We start from the raw sequence: 5,712 nt of genomic DNA on the forward strand, positions 1-5,712 counted from the left end.
CTTTAAATCACTCACCTTTCCCTATTTTTTAAATAAAATGTAATAAAGAATAAAAATAATCATATGTGGTATCACCACGTGTGAAACTGTCTAAGCTATTAAAATTTAAGGTTAGTTAAACCACACGGTCGATGGCGTACACACAAAAAAATACCAAATTCAAAAATTGTGCATTTTTTGTCACTTCATATACCATAAAAAAAATTTATAAATAAAGAAAAGTCCCATCAAAACAAAAATGGTACCGATAAAAACTACAGACGATGGCACAAGAAACCCCATACTGCCCAGCATGCGGAAAAATAATAAAGTTATAGGGGTAAGAAGATGCCAATTTTAAACCACACTGGTTATAGTACTTGCAATTTACGCTCAGAAATTCACTGAATCAAAGACGGCAATGCATTTCTGAGCAGAATACGCAAAAAGAACAGAAATTCTTTCTTTTTAAGAGCCGAGGCAAGTGCTCTCTATCACCTAAAGTGCAAGAAAAACTGCAAACGTGTCACACTAAAAAAAAGTGCACAAAGGATGTGGTCTATCGCTAAGCCCTTCTCCTACAGGAGAGAGGCCCCCAACAAACCTACCCTTCACCACCGGGCCAAAAGGCACCTGTAAGGATCCAGGTTCGATGCCCCATTTTTCCGAAGCTACTAAGGGGCCACAATTGCGCCTGGCTTCAACCTAGGCGTTAGCCAGGGTATCAGCCAAGGAGCCGTATACTGGTGGCATCTTGACCGAAGCCAAGATGCCCAGGGTTTGCAGGGAGGTGAGAAACCTAATGGCCACACACACCTCCCATTGACCACCAGGAGGGACACCCAGAAGGGCTACCGCATCCTGACAAATCCTGTGTACAAACAACACGAAAAAGTGGCACAGTGACAACAAAAATAAATAAATAAGTGAATGAGTGCAGATATACTGCCCAGTCATCCAGACGGATCTATAAAAATTTCTCTGATCCTAGCCGGAAGGCCGGGATACCAGGGGTGAATGCCAAAGGTGAAGAGTATGGTGCAGTGAGTTCACTCAGTGAACTATAACACCCAGTGAGTTTCAGCAGCTCAGGGTCACCACTCCCCGAGGCACAAAAGTACCTCGGCTCTAAACCCTCTCAGCCTCATGGCAAGACCCGGAGGGAAACAGGTCACATCGGGGCAGCCTTCAAGCTGATTCCTCAGAACCAACCCCGAAACACCCCAGTACACCTGCCCCCTCCATGGAGCATCCATCTGTGGTGTCCCACTACCGTATTGTATACCGTACCTTGTGAGGTGGTCCCCAAATTCAGAGTTACTTTGTTCCAGTAGCATCCTCCTGGTGGGATAGCCCCTAGTCGCCTCTTTCCTATGCAATTCTGTGATATTTACATGTATAAATAATTGTATATTTAATTAGCTATATAGTGTCGCAGGACCTTAGGTCACATGACTCATGTTAATTCTAGTAAGATGTGTTGAAGGACCTTTGGAGGTCTCATGTGTGGTCACATGGTTAGACCATAATTCCTTGTAAAGTGAATGACAGATGGTATGGACCAGTGAGCTTAAGGCCAGCCCCTGCCCATATAAGGGAGCTACCAGCCAATTATCGCTCTCTTGCTCTTGCTCTCTTGTGCTCTTGCTCCTGAGCTGCAAAGCAAGCAGCATATCTCTTGGGTTCCAGACTAGTGGAGAGAGATAAGTGATCCGTGCAACTTACAAAGACAAGCTTAGGCCTGAAGCCTGACAGCCTCAGCTGTATCAATCCCCGCTAAAGCTAGTGTGACTGATGGACCTAAACTTAATAGACTCTTGGACAAAGACTGTTCCTGTTTAATGTTGCATAAAAGCTGCAGTAAAAGTTCTGACAGTTTCCTGAAAACCTCCAGTTGTGGACAATCATTTATTACACCTATCTATTGTTCTTGGGACAAGCATATACAGAGGAGCCCTCACCCTGGCGTCACGAGTGATTAGGGTTAAACAAGCACCCTTTAGTTATCGCACAGCTACACCCCATATACCCTACAACCCAGGCTACCACACATCCTACATCAATGGCAGAGACTAAACCACTGATAAGAACAGATACTACACTTGATCTTAGCCAAAAGGCCGAATTTTCTGCAGATGCTAGAATTTGAATATCTGTGCCAGATATTTCCTTTGCGGAAATTCACAGTGTGCACAGTGCGCCAGAATCCCATTGAAATTAATAAGACTCTGCTGCAGCAGAATTTCCGTGCGGAACAATCATTAAAAAGGAGGGCGGTGCAATAAAGGGGTAAGACCAAAGGGAGGGTCAAAGGGCCAGAGACAAAGGGGCGGCAAAATAAGGTTTTGCCCAGGGTGGCAAAAATCCTTGCAGCAGCCCTGGTGGCCACGGACCGAGATGCTGAACAGGCAGGGTCCCTGTGGCATTTCAATCCCCCTTCCCCCTCTGATCCTCCAATGTGCCATCTCAATCAGCCTAGTCCCAGCCAGAGTGATTGTTGTGCAAAACCTTGCTACTTTTGCAAAAGTTTCATGTTATAAATGAGTGTGTAAACTGTGCACCAAAAAAACCACACCTAGTTTTTGAATAGCCGAGGAACGTGCTTTCCATCACCCATGCGCAAGAAAAAGTGCAAACGTGTCACACTCAAAAAAACGTGCACAAGAATGCGGTCCATCGCAAAGCACTTTGCTGAAATGAGAGAGGCCACCCCAATGAAACCGCTCTTCACCTCTGGGCCAGAAGGCACCTGCAAGGGTTCAGGGTCAATGTCCCTTTTCACCGAAGCTACTAGGGGACCACAAATGCTTCCGGCGTCATCCGAGGCGTTAGCCCAATAATCCACCCACAGAGCCGTTTACTGTGGCATCCTGCCTATGCAGGGATGCCAAAGGTTTGCAGGGAGGTGCAGAATCTGATGGCCACACACACCTCCCCTGGGCCGTCAGGAGGGACACCCAGAAGGGCTAACCGCATCCTGACAAATCCTGAGACAAACAATCACATGTTCAAGTAGCACAGTGAAAAAACAGACAAACAATTAAAGGGGTATTTCAGGAAATAACTACATTTTTTTTTATATCAACTGGCTTTAGAAAGTTAAACAGATTTGTAAATTACTTCTATTAAAAAAAATCTTAATCCTTTCAATAATTATCAGCTGCTGAAGTTGAGTTGTTCTTTTCTGTCTGGCAACAGTGCTCTCTGCTGACATCTCTGCTTGTCGCAGGTACTGCACAGTAGAGAGTTTTGCTATGGGGATTTGCTTCTACTCTGGACCCGAGACAGGTGTAATCAGAGAGCACTTAGACAGAAAAGAACAATTTAATTTCAGCTGCTCATAAGTACTGAAAGGATTACAATTTTTTTTATAGAAGTAATTTACAAATCTGTTTAACCTTCTGGAGCCAGTTGATATATAAAAAAAGTATTTTTCCTGGATAACCCTTTTAAGTGAATGTGCGCTGTGAAGTATGGCCCAATGTATAAAAATTTCCCCAATCCTAGCCAGAAGGCCGGGGTGATTGCCAAAGGTGAAAAGTACGTGGTGCAGTGCTTCCTTTTTTTTTTTTTTTCTAAGAGGAACGTGCTCTCGAATCACCCAAAGTGCAAGAAAAAAGTGCAATCGTGTTACACTAAAAAAAAAAACGTGCACAGAGGATGCGGTCTATCGCAAGCCCTTCTTCGATAGGAGAGAGGTAGCCCCACAAACCTTACCCTTCGCCTCCGGACCAAAAGGTACCTGCAACGTTCCAGGTTCAATGTCCCTTTTCGCCGAAGCTACTAAGGGACCACAAATGCTCCCGGCATCCCCCTTGGCATTAGCCAAGGTATCTGCCCGCAGAGCTGATAACGGTAGGTACCCTGCCAAAGGAGGAGTACCCGGGTTGTTTGCAGGGAGGTGCGGAACCTAATGGCCACACACACCTCCCCTAGACTGCCAGGAGGGACACCCAGAAGGGCTCCCGCATCCTGACAAATCCTGTGGTCACACAACATGCAAAAAGTGACACAGTGAGACAAAAAGAAAGAAATAAGTGAATGTGTGCAGATATACTGCCCGTACATCCGGCCGGATCTATAAAAAATTATCTGATTCTAGCCAGAAGGCCAGGAATCAAGAGGTGAGTGCCACAAAGGTGAAGAGATCATGGTGCCCGTGCTTCAACTCAGTGAGCCAATACTCCCAATGAGTTTCGGCACCTCAGGGTCACCACTCCCCGAGGCACTAAAGTATCTCGGCTCTAGACCCTCTCAGCCTCATGGCGAGACCCGGAGGAGACAGGTCACATCGAGGCAGACGTCGAGCTGATTCCTCAGAACCAGCCCCGAAATGTCCCGGTGCACCTGCTCCCTACCATGCAGCACCCATCCCCACCAGCTCCACACTGGCATCGCCTGCGACCAGCATGAAACTGATAAGAACAGATACTACACTTGATCTTAGCCAAAAGGCCGAGAACCCCTTTAAATGAATGTGCGCTGTGACGTATGGCACAATCTATAAAAATTTCCCCGATCCTAGCCAGAAGGCCAACATGATTGCCAAAGGTGAAGAGTGCATGGTGCAGTGCTTCCACACAGTGAGCTATTACACCCAGTGAGTTTCGGCACCTCAGGGTCACCACTCCCCGAGGCACAGAAGTACCTCGGCCTTCAACCTCCTCAGACTCTTGGTGAGACCTGGAGCGAACAGGTCACATCAGAGCAGCCATCGAGCTGATTCCTCAGAACCAGCCCCGGAATGCCCCGGGCACCTGCCCCCTCCGTGCAGCATCCATCCTACATCAATGGCAGAGACTAGACCACTGATAAGAACAGATACTACACTTGATCTTAGCATAAAGGCCAAGAGCCATATATGCCATCAGAACGCAGCCGCATAAATGTGACACGTGCTGTAGGCCACAAATATGCAAATATGTAGCACAGCCTGTTCCAACTTATTGTGAAAACACTAATTTCGGCTGGAATTACACTTGGCGTGTTTGTCCGAAAAAAAACACCATGCTCGCTGCGGGCACATGTTATGTTGGAATCAATAGGGTAATATGAAATGTCAGACATTAATGGGGTTTTCTTCATCCTTTTATGGCCATCAAATCTGTGGGATGCCGAGAGCATGTTTTTTTGTTTTTTTTAATGAAGTTTTGGTGTTTTTCTTCCCAATGTTTTTAAATTAACCCCTTAAGCCAGAAGGCCAACGTGATTGCCAAAGGTGAAGAGTGCATGGTGCAGTGCTTCCACACAGTGAGCTATTACACCCAGTGAGTTTCGGCACCTCAGGGTCACCACTCCCCCAGGCACAGAAGTACCTCGGCCTTCAACCTCCTCAGACTCATGGTGAGACCTGGAGCGAACAGGTCACATCAGAGCAGCCATCGAGCTGATTCCTCAGAACCAGCCCCGGAATGCCCCGAGGCACCTGCCCCCTCCATGCAGCATCCATCCTACATCAATGGCAGAGACTAGACCACTGATAAGAACAGATACTACACTTGATCTTAGCATAAAGGCCAAGAGCCATATATGCCATGAGAACGCAGCCGCATAAATGTGACACGTGCTGTAGGCCACAAATATGCAAATATATAGCACAGCCTGTCCCAACTTATTGTGAAAACATTAATTTCGGCTGGGATTACACTTGGCGTGTTTGTCCGAAAAAAAACACCATGCTCGCTGCGGGCACATGTTATGTTGGAATCAATAGGGTAATATGAAATGTCAGAC

General features: G+C 46.5%; 1 pseudogene; it reads right to left on the bottom strand.

Annotated features, from left to right (window-relative positions):
- Positions 1 to 4,365: 4,365 nt before the first annotated feature.
- LOC130343952 (U2 spliceosomal RNA) lies at positions 4,366 to 4,440 on the bottom strand (annotated as a pseudogene).
- Between the last annotated feature and the right edge of the window lie 1,272 nt (positions 4,441 to 5,712).

Source organism: Hyla sarda, chromosome 1 (assembly GCF_029499605.1).
Source record: "Hyla sarda isolate aHylSar1 chromosome 1, aHylSar1.hap1, whole genome shotgun sequence".
NCBI classification, from domain to species: Eukaryota; Metazoa; Chordata; class Amphibia; order Anura; family Hylidae; genus Hyla; species Hyla sarda.